The sequence below is a fragment of the Hippopotamus amphibius genome, chromosome 4 (assembly GCF_030028045.1).
Source record: "Hippopotamus amphibius kiboko isolate mHipAmp2 chromosome 4, mHipAmp2.hap2, whole genome shotgun sequence".
Classification (NCBI taxonomy): Eukaryota; Metazoa; Chordata; class Mammalia; order Artiodactyla; family Hippopotamidae; genus Hippopotamus; species Hippopotamus amphibius.
This window is the reverse complement of record NC_080189.1, coordinates 128,145,000-128,166,489: the sequence shown is the minus strand read 5'-3', so window position 1 is coordinate 128,166,489 and position 21,490 is coordinate 128,145,000. Positions and strand designations below refer to the sequence as shown.

Genomic DNA, 21,490 nt, shown 5'->3' with positions numbered 1-21,490 from the left:
ATGTGATCACCACAGCTTGAAATAAGATGCGTAGCCCTTGTCACAGTTGTTCACCTTCTCCTCCAACACTAACCATATGCAGAGTTTCCCTTCTATTAATTGTGAGACCTCTTGAACTGTCAAAATGTCTGCCAGAGATCTTTAGAGAATACACAAGCTGTGTCTGAAAAGATCAGTTGGAAAATAGAATGTGTGAGATTTCTTTTTATTATAAAGTTTTTAAGTTTTCACTCCCTCCAATGTCCTGGGAAAAAATGGTGCAAGGGTCTCCTTCAGACTATGGTGAACTGGGAACCAATCCCTCCCTTGAAGGATGGATGGGTGGATGGGTGGATGGGTGGATGGGTGGGTGGGTGGGTAGACGGATGACGAGTGAGCTCTAGAGGAAGATTTTACCTCTGAGGCAAGCTGGCTTTTCCACCTTCGCTAAGCGGGTGCTCCTGTCTGCTTCTCCCTTTATTTCATCAACCGTGTTTTGACAATTCATGAAAAAAAAATGTCTAAGGCAAATTGAGCTCCTGAAGCAATAAACATTTAGACATACAATGTGAATTGAGTTATTGTTCTCGGTTGGGATAGTCTCCCAGTTTGTTTCTCTTTTTTGGAAAGAGAACGTGTCAGGCCGTCTTCCTCCCCCAGGCTCTGGAAATGGGAGTCTCCTCTCCGCAGTAATTGTTGCGAATCCTCACAATAGCCCCACGACTGGGTTATCTCACAGGAACTTCCATTTCCAAAGAGTTGAGGGGAGATTAATGCAAGAAAATTGGACTAGATCGAGGGATAAGAGCCGCACCTTCAATCAAGTTCAGCCAAGGTAGCCTCTTTCTCCGGCTCCCAGGGTGGGAGGGGGCCTCCCGCGGCGGGTTTCGGTGGGGTTTGTTGGGGGCGGGGGGTTCTCGGGTTCGGAATCCCCGCTCTTCTCCCGCACGCCTCTGGCTCCGCACAGCCTCTGCTGCTCAGCGGCTGATTCGGGACCTAACTTTGTCCCGATCGCGTGTGCGGCGGAGAGGGAACCGGGGACTCCCGGGCCGGGCAGGGGCCGGGCCGGGCCGGGCCGGGCGCGTTCATTGTTGTACCGGTGCGGGCGGCGCTCGGGGGAAGGCGGCGGGCGCGGGAGGCGGCGGCGCGCTCGGCCGCGCGGGACTCGCCGGAGCCGGCCTATCGCCGGGCCTCCCGCCGCCCCGAGCGCGCTCGCGGTGCCCGGGGCCGCCGCGCGGGGCCGGCCGGGATGCGGTGGGCCGGGCGCGGCGGCCCGGTGCTCGGCGCGCGGGCGAGGGGCGGGCCGGCGGCGGTGCGCCCTGGCGCGCGGCCAGGCTCGGCGTGAGCGGCGCGAGCGGGCGATGGGCTGACGGGGGACCCGCGGGGACGGCGGGGCGGCTGCGGGCGCCGCGCGGCCGAGGAGGAGGCGGAGGCGGAGGCGCCGGGCGCGGATGCCGCCGGATAGGCCCGGGGCCTGCGCACCCGGGGCGCATGGGACGCCCGTTTCGGCGGATCAGCCGCTGCAAACCTGAAGTTCCTCGGCTCCCCGGGAAGCGCCACGACTAAAAGGTAATGTGTCTTTGTTTCCCAGCCGCGACTGAGGGTAGGCGACTGATTCTGCAGCACTTCTGGGTCCATTTCTGGGCCGGTGAGAGAGACATGACACTTCTGCTTTACTGAGGACGCAGAGCATTTAATGCCGTGGATGTGACATTGTTCCAATGCCCACCCCACGTGCGGCACCGACTCTACACCCTCTGCTACCCCCTCCCCCCACACCCACTTTCTTTGGCACCTCGACCTCACACTGGCTGGATTTACCCGGGGAGAAAGGAAAGGACGTCTGCGGGCGGACCTGGGCGTGATTTTTTCTTTTTCTTTCTCTCCCTCCCTCTCTCTCTCTTTTTTTTTTAACCGTTTTTCTGGAAGTGACAGGGCAGTGCTGTTCTTTGGGTGCAGGAGGCACGCTGCAGACCTCCGGCTGCCTAGGACTGCTAAAATGGACTGCTGTTTCACATTCCAAATGGCTGCAGCAAGTTTGATGCAGGGAGACAGCGGGAGGAGGAGGAGAGGGAAACCCCTTCAAGACGTGGTCATTGAAAAATGACCAAATCCAGTGCTTCTGTATTGCAGGCAGCCGCCCAAACGTGGGTGCATATTGCATTTAGAAAAGATGAACAGGTCCTGTACTTAGAAAGCCCTGTGGACTGCCCATGTGTAGTCAGAAACTCGGTGCCTTTCTCCGATACCTCGTTAGCAGAGTAACTGCTCCATAGATGCAAGCGAATTCTGCAAAATTTCCAAGGGATGGCTGTTCTAATAATAGGTCTGGCGGTGGCTTCTTAATAGACACACTCATTCTGAATGATGCAGCCATGCCAGTCCCCCGGAAGCTCTGCTTGCTGAGAAAGGCGATCCAATGCCAGTAAAGGACTGCCTGACCCCACCGTGAATGGAGGAGGCTCTTTTTCCCCTATGAATGGAACATCCCAGTAGAGGTTGCTACCTGTGTTCTGGCTTCTTTCAGTTTGAATCCTTACAGCATCTGGTAAAAGGAAGGGATGCTCAGAACACCTAAGCTAAGCACATTTTAAAAACTGAGCTGTTTAGTGGGGATGGCTTATTCATTGGTGGAGTAGCCACAGCAGTATTTAGACACCTGGTCAGGCCGACTTGATCTGCATTTACCTGCGTGAGTTTTGAACAGCTACTCACATCCCCCTAACGCCTCAGCATCTGTAAGTCTGGTCCTTTTCCGAAAGCATGACTGATGTTCAGGAAGGCACCGGGCCAAGGGCTAGGGGCAAACTTCTGACTTCATCTAGGGAAGCCCCTGCTGACCCTGGGGGAACTGTCTCAGGAGCTGGATGCAAAAATCTATTCCTTGTACTTAGTAGAACTTAGCTCTGTGTGCCATCTTTCAAATGTGCAACAAAGTGGGGGGGTTGAAGGGGGATGGGAGGACATATTTCGTTGTTTTGTTTCTGGTTTTTAAATTGCTTCAAGTTCATTCATAGCATTTGGTCACTTTTGGAGTCTGACTTGGACATGGTGGGAAGACGAAACCTTCATATCAACAGAAATCCGATTGTGATTCTCAATGCGTTCATCCTAGAGGGTCAGAGGGTGAGCCTCTTCTGTGGGCTGAGGGGCCCCTGTGGCACACCAGGAATGAGGGAGTCCTACAGCAAATAGATTTGAATCTCTTTGGTCCCCAGTAGTTAAATAGCTGCAGTTACTTTGATTGGAAGCACTATTTGGACTTACTTTGAAATTAACACTATATTGCACTGCTAGTGAATACAGTGTTGCCTCAATTAACTTGGAAGAAAGCCATGCTGGATGTGCGAAGTTGTGTGGGTGGAAGTAACCTTAAGTAACCTGCTCTTCTCCTGTTAAAAGGGAACAGTATTAGTTGAAATGAGGATCAGAAAATCCCTCCACCTACTTTAAAAAGAAAAATTTATTGAGATATAGTTGATTTACGTTGTTAGTTTCAACTGTATAGAAAAGTGATTCGTATATATATATTCTTTGTTAGATTCTTCCCCATTATAGATTATTATAATATATTGAATATAGTTTCATGTGCTATACAGTAGGCCCTTGTTGGTTATCTAGTTTATACTCCTAATTTATTCCTTCCCCGCCTTTCCCCTTTGGTAACCATTAGTTTGTTTTCTCTGTTTGTGAGTCTGTTTCTGTTTTATAAATAAGTTCATTTGTATCATTTTTTTAAGATTCCGCATGTAAGGGATATCACATGGTATTTGTTTTTCTCTCTCTGACTTACTTCACTTAGTATGATAATCTCCAGGTCCATCCATGCTGCTGCAAATGGCTTTATTTCCTTCTTTTTTATAACTGAGTAATATTCCATTGTGTATATATATATATATATACCACATCTTCTTTATCCATTCATCTGTCAATGAACATTTAAGTTGCTTCCACATCTTGGCTATTGTAAACAGTGCTGCAAGGAACATTGTGGTGCATGTATCTTTTTTTTTTTTTTTTCCACTACATTAATCACATCATTTTATTAGGACTAGAACACAGGAATAGCAAGTACTGTAGATACTTTTGGTAAAATACAGCAAGCCAGGGGATAAGAGAGAAATCCCACAAAAATGGGGGACTTTACTTTTGTGAGTTCCATGAGTACCAGTGGTTGAAGGCATATCGTGACAGTCTCCCAAAAGTGAATGTTAAGTTGTTGTACCTTGCGCTTCCTACCACTTAAAAAGAAGCACAAAAATTGGTGGGCCTCTGAATTTTGGAGGCAACATAGACTCCATTTGGGTTACCACTTTCACCCATCTGGGAGGTAAACTACCAGCCTTGAGTGGAGTACGTAATAGAATAAGGCTCTCTGCCTGGTCCAGACTGCAATGCAATCAGTTCTTAGACTTACCTGGGTTGACCCAGCAGATCCAACAGTACTTAGGGTGCCTGTGCCAGACTGGAACGTTCTATGGCACGTACAGCAAGCCTCAGCACAAGACTCATGGTAAAAAGCCTTGAAGCTCAACAACAAATCCAGGCACTATTCAGCAAATAATTACACTCCTCTTAAAAAACATTGTGTGTTTTTTTGTTGGGCCCTGTTGGAGACTAAATGACTGAAAATGGGACAGGAAATAAGCACTCACACCTAGCTGAGCACTGTGAACAGGGTGTTCTATACTCCACCAGCCATAAAGTGCATGGCCAGCAGCATTCCACCATCAGATGACAATGGTGTACATGGGACCGGGCACAATAGGTTCTTAAGGCACCAGTAAATTCTTACACCCCCAGAAGGCTCACTCCTGCCATACGCCATCTCCTCCATCAGCCCATCCCTACAGCTTCATGGGAAGGTACCTCTGATTAGTGCACTGACACACAAGCACTGCAGTTTTTATAGCTCCACCCAGGAACCATAGAGAAGGGACATCTACGCAAGCAAAACTACAAGCAGTACCTCTGCTTTGCCAAGGAAGGGAGGGACGGAGCAGGGTAGGGAGAGAGGAAGAGACCGGGAAAAGGGAGGCAATGGTTTTTTGCCCATGGGATTTGCTTGTTTTAGGATGTGTGCTTTACCAGGAGCTGCTGTACTACAGAAAGGTGTGCTGGTCAGGTGAAGAACTGGTCACCACGCCAGCACGGTAACACATCGCAAGGTGGGGAACCATCCTGTAAAAGTCATCAATACTCTCAACAAAGGAACAGCTTATGGTGATGCTGCTGCCAGAATTACTAACCCAGAGCCCAGGGACTGAAGAAGGTGGCACTCCTCACACCCACTCACAAATTTCCTTCCCGTTCCCACCACTCTGAGACTTACTGGCTCGGTGATCTGGGGGAAATTATTCTTTGGGGAACAATGGTCACCCTGAACTGGAATTTACCATGACTCTCTGGTCATTTCAGAGAGTCTTTTTGAATTATGGTTTTCTCCAGATATATGCCCAAGAATGGGATTGTAGGATCATATGGTAGCTCTATGTTTAGTTTCTTAAGGAACCTCCATACTGTTCTGCACAGGGGCTGCACCAATTTGCATTCCCACCAATAGTGTAAGAAGGTTCCCTTTTCTCCACACCCTCTCCAGTATTTGTTATTTGTAGACTTTGACGATGGCCATTCTGACCAGTGTGAGGTGATACCTCACTGTAGTTTTGATTTGCATTTTTTTGATAATTAGCAATATGGAGCATCTTTTCATGTGCCTGTTGGCCATCTGTATGTCTTCTTTGGAGAGATGTCTATTTGGATCTTCTACCCACTTTTTGATTCCTCCACCCACTTTTATTCTGACCAAGTGTGATCTGCCACTGCTGTTGCTAATATTCTTTCTGGCACTTGAACTAATTTTATTAATAAGACTTGTTATTTATGGCATAGGGCCTCTTTGTAATTTGTAGGCATTGTTGCCAAGTCCCCTGACAGCCTGGCAGGTGGCAAGTGCCATTAGCATTATCTCATCGTGGGGGAAACGGAAACCCCTTGAGGTTCGCTGAGTTGCTGATTTCATAATCCATGAGAACTGCCTCCCAGTTGTAGATGGTGCACAGTTTTATTATAACAGCCCAGTTACAGCCTGAGGTCAAAGGACAAACCAAGAATGAGTCCTTGCTTGGGTTCTGGAACTTGGGGAAAGGCTCTGTGGACTAGTGGGGATGCCAGAGTTGTAAAGGAATGGGCTCTTGAGTCAGCCTTGATGAGTTAATGAGAAAGTGTGATCGATTTTGATGGGAGAGGCAGTGATAAGATGAAAGGTGCAGGAAATGGCATATTGAGGGGACCTGTTAGGGTACCTTTGTCATTTAGTAAATGTGGCGTTGAGTGAGACCTCCTCCAAAGAAGACCATGACCGACTTTACTGCATAAATATACCACTGTGCTCACGTTATTAATTCTAGTGTGTGTGTATAAGTAAAAGACTTACAGTTCTATTTGTATGTCATATACTTATCAGTTATAAGAGTTGCATTTAGCTTGACACACTGAATGACTGGAAATATGATGAAGCATGTTCAAAGCTCAGGCTTTGTTCTGACAAATTTTTGCATATGTCAACACTTCTTTTTAAAAAAAGAAAAAAGAAACAGTGTAGCTTCTGGAGAATTTCCATTTAAACGAGGTGAAGAGAGAAAGATGTGCTAACAGTTAAATATGTTACGAAGTTAGTTTAAACCATGTTCTACACAGTATCAGAATGTGTAAGTCTAGGCTTTCATTCATTTTGTTTGTTTGTTTGTTTGTTTGGGGGTATCAGCTGATGTGTCAATAACTTGTGGCAGAAATTCTGTGGTTTATTCATTGTGAAAAATTCCAGCATCTCTATTAGAAAGGATCTCTGAGACCTCATAGGGAGAGAAGCCATGGGACAATGATCTTAGATCTAAATTTTAAAAACTGCATTCCTCTTGAGCTAAAGATGCAAAAGAGCAACTGCCTCACAGGATTAGCATGTGCTAGTAACCTCCCAGGACACTGGTTATCCGTTCTCTCCATCTTGCACATTTCTGATTCTTTGCTGTCCATTGCTCTCTGAATAGGTAATTAAAGGAACAAAAGTAGATATTGGATGGCTCCTAACAGGTAGGAGTTGATGGGAGAAAAGGAAAAGAAAGGATCATTCCATCAGTTATGTAGGATACATGGGTGCTTGAACTTTTCCTACAATAAGCAAAATCAAAGACTTTAAAGGATCTGGGGAAAGTGGCCACTAAAAGTCGAACCTTGGGGAAGGGTAAGATTTGAGCATTTCACCTTGTGCTGTTCATTCTAGCCATAATCAGACTGAAGTGTTTTGGCAGTGTGTTCCATTTTTGTTTTTGCTTTTCCCAGGACATTTAATCTCAAGAGCTGGTACAATAGCTCTTGGTACTCTGGGCTCTGGGGTCACTATCGCACACAAAGCCTGCTGGTTTCGCTACTCGCTTTTGCAAGTTTTCCAAATCAGCATAAATCCAGCTTATCAGAAATTCTCTCCACAGCACTTTCCTTTTGGTTCCCTAAATCCATCAGCTGCCACCGTTTTCCCTGTCCTGTGGGATCAGCACGTCTTTCTCTTACAAGGAATAATTTAGACACACCCTTACTTTTGAGGCTACCAGCCCCACCACCAGCAGCGTTATCCTAAATATATCTATCATTATGCCTCTCTCACTTTCTCGGAAGATGGTCAGAGCTATTGCTGTTGTTTAGTGAGTTGTGTTAATGTTTATTTTGGGTACTGTTGAGTGGGGGGGAGGGGAGTGTTCAATTCTTAGTCGTGTCAGTGAAAATTAGGTATTTTTCCCCAAAAGAGAAATACTTTTCTCTTTGAAGATGGACATTACTGCTCAGAATAAAGGCTGTGATCACTGGAAGGGATCTGGTTCAGTTCAGCAGCCTTATGACTACCAAATAATCAAGAAAAAATGAGCTGGTAGGTTCCATCGGAGTGGGTAACCCCGCTTTAGATGTTCAAGCACCGTTACCTCTAGTTCAGAGTTGGAGCTGATAGGATCCAACTTCTTACGAAGCCTGATCTCCATTCTGTGTGATGGTCTCTGGTTTTTTGTTTTAAAATTGGAGCTCTGCCATTCCTTGACGCAGTGCAAGAAGACATGAGCTGTCCATGGTCAAGAACATTTATTTGTAAGTGCACACCCTTCTCCGCAAACTCATTACATTCTCATGCGCCATCTTGCTCCTGTCTTAGTAGCGATTGTTTGCCAGTCCGTAGTTACTGCGCACCTTCTGTTCGCTGAAGGCTCCCAACATTCACCCTCTGCTCGTGATGGGCACTCAGTAGATCCTATTTGAATGAGAAAAATCACTGAGTGACTCTTCATACCAATCCCAACACTGATATATTTCAGCATTTTCAGAAACCTGGAAAATCTAGTGCTCTAAAGAATAATGGAACCTCTGAGGTCCTCCTGTATCTAACCCTTTTTTAGTCTGTTCTGTGGTGTGGCCCCTTGTTCCCATTTAGCAGTACCTTGCCCATCTTTGTACTCATGCAAAATACCAAACTTTTTGACGATAATTTTCACTTCGAATTAGCCAAAAGCTATTCTCTCGGCGTTGGACTCTAACTCCACAATTTCCGTCAGAATTAGCCTGTTCTTCTAGTGCTGCAGGCTTCTTTGCAGGGCTTTTGCCTTTCTTTGTCCTGGCTGTATGAGGAATGCATTAAAAAAATGGCGTGTAATGGGGAATTAGATTGATAATGCATGACAGCAAATGGAAATAATAATCGGAGAGTTGCCAGGCTGTGCCATTCATGACCATAAAATGCACAATTATGCTCTCCCCACATGCCTGTGAAGAAGGATGTAGATGTGACAAACCCAAACTAGGCAACGCAGATACCGTGGGGCCATCTGGAGCTGGGCAGCACACCTACAAACAGTGGGTAGCGCGGTGCGGGCTTCCCCGTTTCTCTGCTCCCTCTGGCCACCCCCAAGAGAGATCAGATACTTATTTCTCTGTTGCTCGGAGAGAGAGCAGAAAAGAGGGGAGGGTAGTGAGGACAAGCACCAGATTGGAGCCGCGGACAATGCAGGGCAGTGTTCTGCCTTCTCAATCCCCTTTTATTGGGATGGTTGAGTGTTTTGTAACAGAGTAACTACAGAGTGACCAGTAGCACAGATGTAGCCTGCAGGTCTTGGCAGGAGAGCAGAGACCTCGGATACAGCAAAGCATCAAGGGCTGCAGTCACACTCAATGTTGAGCATAGACTGTGGACCACGCACATATGAGATGTTGGGATTCTTCATCAAGTCAAACATCTCAGATGGAGTTTTAGGAATGAAAGGGGGCATAGAGATCATTTGTAGAAATGAGGAGATGCTCACAGATGTTCAGGGACCTCGCTGGAGTCTCAGTTGCAGGGCCAAGACTGGAGTCCCTACAGCCTGACCACGTGGTTTGGCAAAGGGAGGGTGGGGCTGTGGGGTCATCTCCCCCAGGCTTGGGTTTCTGGCTCTGTGCCTTCCTGGCTGTAAGGACTTGGGTGAGTTACTGCATCTCTCTAGGCCTCAGTTTTTTTATTTATCAAAAAAGTTATATTCAGTGGAGACAATGAGGTAATATCCGTGAAACACCTAGCACAAAAAAAAAAAATGGGGAGACTCCTCTTGAATCCAAAATTTTGTCTTTGCACTCTCCCCTCCCTGCTTGGCTTGCATATGTCCCTGGAAAACCCAACAGTACTAACTGTAGGAGGTTTAGAAAACATGGGGTGTAAGAAGGCCACTGGACACGAAAGCAGAAGTACTACTGAAATAAGTGGAACCTTCTCACCTACAATCTTGGAAAGAATTTTGTAAAGAGAAAGTAGCATAAGAAAAAAACTCGTTAGCTCTGATATTCCATAAATGCCACCCAGCCTTCAGGAAAGGATTCTGCAGGTAAAGACATCACCCTAGTGGTCCTCACCTTACTGGGACGGATGAGGCTTATTGCACAGACATATATATACTACCAACTGTAAAATAGTCAGTGGGAAATTGTTGTATAACAAAGGGAGTCCAACTCGAGGATGGAAGATGCCTTAGAGGACTGGGGCAGGGAGGGTGGTGGGGACTCGAGGGGGGGAGTCAAGGAAGGGAGGGAATACGGGGATATGTGTATAAAAACAGATGATTGAACCTGATGTACCCCCCCCCCAAAAAAAAAAAGAATGGGCGGCATCCCGATGTATCCCTGAGTCTCCAGTGAGTCCAGGAATGTTAATCTGGTGAGGGTGGTTGGGGGAGGGGAAGGAAGAGAAGAAATACGGTTTTGCCTTTGCACTAATGGATTCTATCACCCTACCTTTCTGAGATTCTTCAGTTTGCAGGATTGAGCAGAAAACTCTTAGGGCTTTTATCTTGAAAAAATTCTCCAGTAGAAACAAGGGTATGTCAGTCGATGGTTACACCATCCTTTTTTTTTAACTGAAGTATATATAGTTGATTTAAAATATTGTGTTAGTTCCAAGTATACAGCAAAGTGATTCAGTTACATATGTTCTTTTTCAGATGATTTTCTAATATGGGTTATTACAAGATATTGAATATAGTTCCCTTTATTATATAGTAAATCCTCGTTGCTTATCTATTTTATGTATAGTAGTTTGTATCTCTTAATTACACACTCCTAATTTGTCCCTCCACCCCCCTTCCCCCTTTGGTAACCATAAGTTAGGTTTCTATGTCTGTGAGCAGTTTCAGTTTCATAAATAGATTTATTTGTGTTATTTTTAAGATTCCACATATGTGATAACATATAATATTTGTCTTTGTCTGACTTAGTAGGATAATCTCTAGGTCCATCCCTGTTGCTGCAGATGGCATTATTTCATTCTTTTTTATAGCTAAGCAATATTCCTGTGTATATATATATACCACATCTTCTTTATCCATCCGTCGATGAACATTTAGGTTGTTTCCATGTCTTGGCTATTGTAAATAGTGTTGCTGTAAACATCAGGATGCATGTATCTTTTCAAATTATGGTTTTCTCCGGATACATGCCCATGAGTGGGATTGCAGGATCATATGCTAGCTCTGTTTTTAGTTTTTTTAAGGAACATCCATACTGTTCTCCACAGTGGCTGCACCAACTTATATTCCCACCAGCAGTGTAGGCGGGTTCCCTTTTCTCCACACCCTCTGCAGCACTTACTGTTCGTAGACTTTTTGATGATGGCCATTCTGACCAGTGTGAGGTGGAACCACATTGTGGTTTTGACTTGCATTTCTCTCAGAATTAGTGACGTGGAGCATCTTTTCACGTTTCTGTTGTTTACCATCTATTTTTTAACAACAAAGGCAACAAACCAATCAGTATATAAAATTTTTGGTTGTTTTCCATTTCTGGTCATCAATTAGAAAGATTTTCAGCTCCAATTTTCTTATTTATATGTCACCCAAATACTTAACGCAGCAAGTGAGTGGCAGAAATAAGCCTAGAACCTGAGTGTACCAGATGCTTGTGTGAGTTTTTTTAATTGCACCCACCATCTGACTGCTCTGAAAATACTGGGAGAGTTTCCTCCTAGTAGGATAAATCAACATGCCAGTTCGCAGAATATTCATCAAAAATTATCTAAGCACCTAATAACCTTCGAAGTGTTAAATAAACTAAATCAGAATGAGAGACGGTCCATCTTCTGGAGGTGGATTAAACAGGCACACACACGGGCAGCAGAATAAAAGCATTAAACCAATGTAAAAACAAGGAAAGTATTTATAGAACATAATAGCCACATCCAGAACAAGGATCTATTTTAGGTGGATCTTCAGGACAGCTTATGGGCTTCATTTGCCTAGACAGGGTGGAGTGTGTCTGTCATTTTATGCAGAAATTGTAAACTGGTATTTGTTTGTGGTTCCATCTTTATTGTGGAAAATGTGGTTTCTGTAGCGCACGGCAGTTTAGTTTCCCTGCCCTCCTGTTCCTAAGGTTGTAACTTTATTGATGGAGATTTTGTACCCTTTAGATACAGATATCTTTCCCAACTTGGAAAGATACTCAAATATATCTTGATAATATTATCCAAAGAATAATATCCCAAACCACAGTCCTTTGGGTATTTTTTAACGACTGAGTTCTTCTTTTCGTCTTGCCAGTAGGACTGACAGCACTCCTAAAGAACTAACAAAACCCAACTGAAAAAATCTGAAAAGTGTAAGTTTTGTGGCTTACACTGTGGCTTTGGGTTTTATATTGAAAATAGAAGGCAGTTAATTTGTGAGCATCCTTGCTGTTTGTTTGTGGAAAGGTGGGAGCAGGGAAGCTCAAGTTACTGCAGCTTTCCCTGTTGCCCAGACGGTGAGGATGAAAATACCACAGCATTTGCCCGCCCCTTCCCATCAGACCTTCCCTGGTGAGATTGCCTGTCAGACCGGCTTTGAAACCGCTGAGTCTTTCGCTACTTATCAATGTTCGGTAAATTCAGTTCCCCAAAGGAACCTCACTCTACTCGTGGTCCAGAGTCAGCCCATGCTTTGCTGAGTTTGCCTTTGTTATTACTAGCTGCACCTGTGGGTTTTTGACTACCTGTTCCTCTTCCTCCTAAGGCTTAAAAATCACTGCCCAGTAATAAGTGACTCACCATGTCTGCCTCACTCTTCCGCTCTGCTGCATTACTAGCATCAAACTCTTCCTGCCTTTTACAATGAATTTCTTCAATGCCTTGTTCATATGTTTTCTTCCCAAATTCTTTTGGGGTGAGGAGCCCACTGCCAGTGCCATGGTTCAAGGTCTCCTCTTTCTTTCCTGAGTTGTAATATCATCAGAACTTATCCTTTTACCACCACCCTACCCCACCACACACACACGTGCGTGCACGCAAGCATCCCATCTCCACCTCTCCTTGCACCCCCCTCTTCATTCTCTGTAGACCACAGCCCTTGCCATAACCTGTAGCTTCTTATTTCTTAAACTTCTTCTCTCTCACTGTCCTTCATACACTCTCTTAGTCTGTTCAGGCAACCATAACAAAATATAAATAACAAACATTTATTTCTCACCGTCCTGGAGGCTGTGTCCCCACACAGTGGGAGTGGGCGAGAGAGCTCTCTGGAGCCCCTTTCCTAAGGACACTAATCCCATTCAAGAGGGCTCCACCCTCATGACCTCATCATCTCCCGAATACCCCACCTCCTGCTACCATCACATTGGGGTTTAGAATTTAGCATATGCATTTGGGGGGACACAGACATTCAGTCTGTTGTGCACACACTCCCACACACCCCTGCCTTTCCCCACGCACATTTGACCTTTGCTGGATGCCAGCCTCTTGCAAATAGTCACCCTTCAGATTGAGAGGCCCCTCCTGTCCCTTCTCTGCTGGGACACCCCGGTTGTTCTTCAGTTTCAACCTGCAGTGTTACCTCCTCCTGTTCCTCCAAGCAGAGTGGGTCTTCCTCCTCTGTTCTCCCACAGCATCCTCATCAGGTCACTGTTCCAGTTTGATCTCAAATTCGAGTGACCTGTTTATGTGTATGTCTCTCACTGTAGCTTCTAAAAGAAGGATCATGTCTTTATTTTTTTAATTGAAGTGTAGTTGATTTACAATATTATCAGTCATTCTGACTCCTACACTTACTCATGTGCCTCTTCTGTCCCAGGAATATGTCAGCAACCAAAACAGACCAAACTTCGTGTCCTCAGGGAGCTTGCACTCAACAAGGAAGAGGCAGGCAAGAAACATGATAAATAAGTAAATGATATAGTGTGCCAGAGGGTGCTAATTGCTGTCAGAAAAATAAAGCAGAGGCTGGGAAGTATGGCAAGGTTGCTATTTTAAATTCAGAAGTCAGAGGAGACATTAGGAAAGGGTGGCATGTGAGCAAAGCTTTGAAGGATGTGAAGGGGTGAGTCGTGTGGGTGTCTGCAGGGAACATTCCAGACAGAGGGAAGAGCTTCTCACAGGCTCAGAGCAGAAGAGTGATATGTAGGGAACAGCAAGGAGATGAGGGTGGAACAGCAGACCAAGTGAGGGGGGCACAGAGGTAGGAGTCACATGGGGCCTTGAAGGCTTCTGCACTGGGCGAAATGGGACCGATGGCTGGAGAGTGTGGACCTGGGTGTCACCCTGATCCCACTTGGGCTGCACAGGGAGGGTTTGGGTGCTGTTTGGGGACTAGACTGGAAGACAAGCAGAGGGAACAGCAGGCGTGCCAGTTGGGTGGCCATTGCAGGAATGGGGCAAGTGATAAAGTGACAATGATGAAAAGGGTTCAGGGTCTGGATACTTTGAGATTTTCTGGTGAGGTGGAAGTGGTATGTGAGAGGACAGCACATGGTGTTGCCAAGCTGGAGTGGCCATTAACTGAGAGGGGAGATGGTTTATGGAAGAAGATAGGTCAGTAATTCTCTTTGAGTTTGAGATATTGAACAGCTATCCAAAAGGAGACGCTGAATGGGCAGCTTTATGTATGTCATATACAAGCCTGGGAAAGGAGAAAGTCCGGGCAAAGACACAAAGTGGGACTCAGCCAAGTAGATCTGATATTTAAGGACTTTGTGACTCAGTCCTGCATGTGACAACCTCTGAGAAATGCTGTAAATCCAATTCACACTTCAAATTAAAAAATATAGGATATAAAAAGTGAAATAGTTTCTCCTCAAAGTGTGAAGAACTCTGCTGAGATGTGCGGCTCCACACGTTGGACTCTTCAGTCTCTCATTCACTCAACAAATGTCCCTTAGGTGCCAAGTGTGTGGTGTGTATCCACCAGACGTGGCTATAATAAAATTCAGGAAAGTAACAACAACAAAAGCAAATTTGACTCTTCAGATCATCCTGATGGTCTGTCCCTTGTTTGATGTGTGAAAGGAATAACTCTAATTCTCTAGAAGGTGGTAATTGCTGTAAGAAAGATAAAGCAGAGGCTGGGAAGTATAGCAAGGCTGCTATTTTAAATTCAGGAGTCAGAGGAGATATTATGAAAAAAATGATATGTGACCAAAACTTTGAAGGATGTGAAGAGGTGAGCCATGTGGGTGTCTGGGGGGAGCATTCCAGAGAGAGGACAGAGCTTCTCACAAGCGCGGGGCAGAATAGTGATGTGTAGGGAACAGCAAGGAGTTGAGGGTGGAACAGTAGACCGAGTGAGGGGGGCACAGAGGTAGGTATCACGTGGAACCTTGAAGGCTTCTTTTAAATGGATTTATTGATGTATCTTTGACATACAGTAAGCCACATGTGTTTAAAGTGTACCATTTGATGAGCTTTGACATATATCCACACCTGTGAAACCATCACCACAGCCAAGAATTGCAACTCCATATTTTTCAATCAGTCGTACTTACCAAGAGTTTTGTGTGTTTCAAGCTCCATGCTGGACACTATGAAGGCTGTAAGATGAAATTGCTATTCCCTGCCTCATATATTGGTTCAGATTTAAAAGTCTGCCTTTCCCTAAAGAGTGATCTCAGCACACACTTATTTCCAGATCTTTTCTCCAGTGTATGCTGAAAATATACTCAAGTGTGGTTACCAAAGTCTTTGGAATGACGTGCAAACTGTTTGACACCCGCATTCCCAGTTAAATCAGGAAAGAGGAAAGCTCAGGAACCCTGCTATTGTAATCAGTTCTGCTATAAGCAGAAACTTCTCTCTCCTTCCTTCTTGTGTGGAAACAGCCCAAACAGTAGGCTCTGTTTCCTCCTTTTTCCCTATGTGTAGGCAACACAATAATTACCTCCTGCTGAAAGCTTGGAGAAATGGTTCTGTGTCCAATTAGAATTTTTGATTTGACTCACAGATCCAGCATCATGCCTTTATTTCTGTAACTGCTCTCAATGATAGGCACCCTGGATGTTTTTAGAGCCCCCATTTGCCGTGGCTGTTGCATGTTACACCACTGCATTACAGCCTGAGACAGTATTGCCACCAAGAGGCGGTGCATCCTGGGGTGAAAAGCGGGGGGGGGGGAGCCCTCCTTTGGTTTTGGAATCCTCTGCTTCTTCCTCCTCCCCTATTCCTCTTCCTTTCCCAGCCTGATGCCCCACCCCTGTTTGTAAACAGTGCTGGGGAGCAAGGGGTCCTGTCCTGCCCATGGCGCTGCTGCAGCAGAATCAGGAGGCCTGGGAGCAGGTCTCCAGGAGGCGTCTGGGGTGCTGCACGGGGCAGCCGGCCAGCGTTGCAACCTCCAACAAGATGAACGGAGGGTGAGATCTGCCAGCGCAGCTCATGCAAGAGCGAGCCGTTCCTGCCAGCGACACTCCAGCCGAATCCTTTCCATAGAACCCGGTTATGTAAACATCCAGGCAGCAGCCTCCAGCCCAGATGGACTGCCCTGTGCAGACGTCTAAGGTAGCTGTGAAAACTGCCCTCATTGCAAGCAGTCCAGGTTCCCAAGCACTCCCTGGAGAGCTTTTTATTGGGAGCATTGGGCCAGGGAGGGCCAAGGGCTTGCTCCTTCCTCCTCGAGCTGGGACCATCCTGCAGAACGGCGGCTTTCCAGATCCAGGGCACCCATGTCCCCCGGATCTGCTGCACTGTGATGTCATTGGAATTTTGGCCCAATTGAAGCACGCGTCTCAGAATGATTACCTGTTGGGCTGGAGCACTTCCTTCCAAATCTGGAGGATTGACGTCTGGCACTGGGCCCCCGGACTCAGGCACGAGTGGCACGTGGCTGCTTCGTGTCCCATGCAGGTTCTGTGAAAGCAGGTGGCCTAGGGAACAGTCCACTGTCTTAGGTGCCCATTCTCTCCCACTTTGCTTCAGTAGTCACCAAAGACCCAAGGATGGAACTCCAGGAGCTTGTGGGTGTCTAGAATACTCTTTTCTGCCCCCCACATCCCTCGGGGTAGTGGAGAGTTTGACTGTATAATACACAAAGGGGGTTGTTTTGGTGGGGGGGACCCATTCCCAAACTCTCTTATCGGTGTGACAAGGCACCCCAGCTACCACTGATGGCAGACTGATCGTGTGCCGTGTCATCACGCAGAAAACATAAACCACGAGGAATGCATGTGTTTCTGAGCCTGGGTTTGGGGGTGTGTTTCTACAGAATGCGCAAATTAAAACATAGCTCACTGAATGCAAATCAGGTGCTATAGTACCTATAGTTTGGAATTGCCCTTGAAATGATATGCAAGGATATATGTTATTTGAATGTATATTTATTAATGCATGTAAAATGTTTATTGAGTGCCTGTTATGATAGTCATGTCATTCTATTTGAATCACACACACATATATGTATATACCATTTAAGGTCAACAAAATATTTACAAGAAAAACATGCTAACATATTGCTCAACATGACCCATAGCTGTAAAGTGTCGTCTTACCCCACTGAGCACAACATAAGCAAAAAAAAAAAAAAAAAATTAAAATGACAGATTGAATTAGATATTGGACTACAATAGGGAAATTCCTGTTACCAAGAAAATGTCATTGGTTCTTGGTTGTCAGTTATATGAAGAGCAAACCAACAACAGAAACATATATCCACTCCGCACAGCATTGTGTTTTAAATATAGCACATTTATACAAAGGAAATTGGTAAGGAAAAAAGTAGAATAATGTTTGTGCCTACCGTCTGTAGTGTGATTTTCTTAAAGTGTTCTGAAGCTGTCAGTGAATGTGGTGAATATTTGTTTCATTAAAGTACATGTAATATTTAGCTGGAAGCATTATAGGTAAATACATGAGTTATTAGAATGAGTATTTTTTTTTTGGAATTCTTGTCTGTAGGTGTGCACTTATATCCATGGCTTATACCTTCAAATGTGTCCCACCTTCACCTGGAGTCCAGTAATCCTTTCTACAGCATCCCTGACTTACGGTCTTCTGGCCTTTCCTGATTGCTTGCAGTGATGGCAGGGCAACTCGTTCCATTTTGAGCAGTGGTGCTTGTTGGAAAGTTCTCTCTTCTGCTGAATTCTGATGTGTCTTCTGACACTTCTACTCGTTGACCCCATTTCTGCCCACCAACTCAAAGTTCTCCCTTCCAGTCAGTTATCAAAGCTAATCATCACATTAGCACTAGATCATCAAACTAGCAAGTCCCCACATCCAGGCCTGCCCAGGATGGTCCAGTCTATACCTGTTACCTCCGTGAAATCCATGATGGGCTCCCTTTACACTTACAGAGGGGTCTTGTATGGGGGATAGATTACAGGGTCCTATCACTAGAGGCTTTGCTGTTTAAGCCAGCACGCAGCTTTTCCAGCAGCCCTGAGAAGACATGGTTTCCAGACCTTTACCCAGTCTTTTTACCCTTCTTTGGCCTTGCTCCAGTTTCTTTCATGTCCTACCTAAAATATGGTACCCAGAATTAAACACAGATTTCCAGAAATGGTTTAACCGTAGTAAGAGTATAGGAGGCCTCTTGATTTCATTATTCAGGATGCTGTGCTTCTAGCGTGTGAACTAAGAACAGGACCTGAAACCATTAAACAATATGACCTCAACTTGTAGATGTTGAAGCGACTGTCTAAACAAACCTCTTATCATCTGTAAATTTGGTCAGCACACTTTCTGTGTCTGGTTACAAATCGTTAGGCGGTAGTACGGATACTGAGAGCTTATATCTTAGTATCTCTCTGTAGTTTTCCAATCTCTTGTATGCTTTCTAAGGCACTGAGCCTCAACACCTGCAATTAGAACCCTCTTTCCAGACTCCCCTCATTTTTACATGAGTTAGTGTTATTTTGTTTTAACTTTTTATTTTATATCAGAGCGTAGTTGTTTAACAATGTTGTGTTAGTTTCAGGTGTACAGCAGAGTGATTCAGTTATACATATACATGTATCTACTCTTTTTCAAATTCTTTTCCCGTTTAGGTTGTTACATAACACTGAGCAGAGTTCTCTGTGCTACACAGCAGGTCCTTGTTGGTTATCCATTTTAAATGTAGTAGTTACACCAGTTAGGATTAAATTTATTTGAGCACATTGTCCGGTAGATACTTAACTATTTCATCCGTGATTTAGCCATCCTCAGACCATTGATATAAGATGCTCCTTCTTCCTGTTGTCGTAAATAGGCTTCTCCAGCTGTATTTCCCACTGCTCTGTGGCCACCCACCACCTGTGCCACAGCTCTACTGCCCGGCTGATGTTTCCAGAACATGCCACGTTCTCTCCCATCCAGGTCTTCTCACATCACGTTGTTTCTGCCGGATGTCCTGTGTTCAGATATCACTTCCTCACCTGAGCACTCACCAATCCCCCAGGTGTGAGTGAGGGTCCTCTCCAACCCTCTGTCCCATCACATCTTATACTCACCCCATGGTCACATGGATTACACTGTAATCTCCTATTCACGTGGGTATTTCTTCTGCTGGACATAGAAGCTCGTTAAGTATAGGAACAAAGTGGTGTTCATCATTATGTATCTAATAAGATGCCTGGAACATAACTATGTACTGTAAGCATTTGCAGAATGAACACACACTATGATGGACACTACTGTGTACAATCCTTTAAGCCCATTTTTCTTATTTCATGACGGTTGGTCACTAGATTACTCTCGGGATTACTAGAGAGATGGATAGATCTCTTCTAGAGGAGAAATTACTGTCAAAGAAGATGAACATTTTAGCCATTTGCATTTTAGTTTTATTTCCTGTAGGCTGTTAGAAGTCTTCTACTTAACTTGTAATCATCTGCTAATTAAATAATTTTATCTTTAACATAATAACCCCCATTATTGTTATCTTCTCCCTGACTTTGCATTTGCTTTTTCTTTTTGCTTATGGTGATTTATGGAGTAAAATCACTTTCTTAAAAAGAATTTTAAAATGTAATCAAATCTATACGTTTTCCACCGCTTTTCTGCAGACCTGACAAATCTATTTTTTTTTTTAAATCAGGAAAAAACTGATATTTTTATTTTGAGGGTATGTAGGAAATACACTCTCTACATAATTCACACTTTCTAACTGATATACACACATAAACAGTAAAATATGATGAAATGTGGTATAGAACCAAAAATACAGACTTTCCATTTTAGAAATTAAAAAAAACAAAAGGGAAAAAATAAATTAAAAAAATACAAAAAAGACTTAAATATTGGCAATAATATTTTTACCAATTTTTTAAGAACTTTAATTGAGATACAGTAAACAGAATAAACTGCATATATTTAGAGTGTACAATTTGGTTTTTTTTTTTTATTAGTAGTAATGTATGTATAGCAATCCCAATCTCCCAATTCATTTACCAATTATTTTTTTTTTAACATTTCCGATAAGCATTTGTACAGTGATGAATACTGGGGAGAGATACCCGTCTACTTTGGTGGTCAGTTAACCTGAGTTCTGATTTGGGTGCTCCATATCCCACCTGTGTGACCTTGGGAAATAGAAGCCCCCGCCTGCAGCCCTCTGGTGTCCGTCTATTTTTAATATGTAATTGTATGAACCACCTGAGATTTATTTTGGGGCGAGAGGTGCCGTTAATTTATATTCTTTTAGTCGTTAGTCCTGCCATTTCCCTTCTTGTTTGAGAAGACTGAAACTAAACAGGAACTAAGTGGTCCAGCAGCTCATCTTTTAACAAAAATCTGTTGGCACCAAACGATGAAAATATTCCTTTCCTTGCCCTTCTTGCTTGGAATATATCTTTATAGGCTCTTTAATTGTCCTTAGATGTTCCTTGTTTTGTTTTATTTTATTTTTTCATTTTTTAAATTTGTTTATAGTTTTTAAAAATTTTTTATTGAAGTATAGTTGCTTTACAGTGTTGTGTTAGTCTCTGCTGTACAGCAAGGTGAATCAGCTATACATGTACACATATCCCCTCTTTTTTGGATTTCCTTCCCATTTAGGTCACCATAGAGCATTGAGTAGTTCCCTGTGCTATACAGTAGGTTCTCATCAGTTGTCTATTTTATACATAGTAGTGTATACACGTCAATCCCAATCTCACAATTCATCCCACCCTCTGCTTTCCCCTTGATATTCATAAGTTTGTTCTCTACATCTGTGTCTCTGTTTCTGCTTCGCAAATAAGTTCATCTGTACCATTTTTCTAGATTCCACATATAAGTGATACTATACGATATTTGTTTTTCTCTTTCTGGTTTACTTCACTCTTTGTGACAGTTTCTAGGTCTATCCATGTCTTTGCAAATGGCACTATTTTGTTCTTTTTATGGCTGCGTAATATTCCATTGTATGAATGTACCACATCTTCTTTATCCATTCCTCTGTTGATGGATATTTAGTTTGCTTCCATGTCCTGGCTATTGCAAATAGTGCTGCAATGAATATTGGGGTGCATATATCATTTTAAATTATGGTTTTCTCTGGGCATATGCCTAGGAGTGGGATTGCTGGGTAGTATGGTAGTTCTGTTTTAGTTTTCTGAGCAACCTCCATGCTGTTCTCCATACCAAGAGTTTACCAGTTTACATTCCCACCAACAGTATAGGAGGGCTCCCTTTTCTTCACACCCTCTCCAACATTTATTGTTTGTAGATTTTTTGATGATGGCCATTCTGACCAGTGTGAGGTGATACCTCATTGTAGCCTTGATTTGTATTTCTCTCATAATTAGTGATGTTGAG

The 21,490-nt window shown here is 44.2% G+C and overlaps 1 protein-coding gene across 6 annotated transcripts in view; it reads left to right on the top strand.

The window, feature by feature from the left end:
• Nucleotides 1-21,490, top strand: part of FRMD4A (FERM domain containing 4A) — a 450,104-nt gene that overhangs the window by 225,868 nt on the left and 202,746 nt on the right. Inside the window, exon 1 of one of the 6 annotated variants that reach the window (XM_057731243.1) lies at nt 770-814. The exons of 3 other annotated variants lie outside the window; for them this stretch is intronic. The gene's annotated coding sequence lies outside the window, so the exon portion shown is untranslated. Of the gene's footprint in view, nt 1-769; nt 815-1,381; nt 1,549-13,654; nt 13,676-21,490 lie in introns of those variants that run through there. 2 more of the 6 variants (XM_057731242.1, XM_057731244.1) reach the window with 2 other exon arrangements.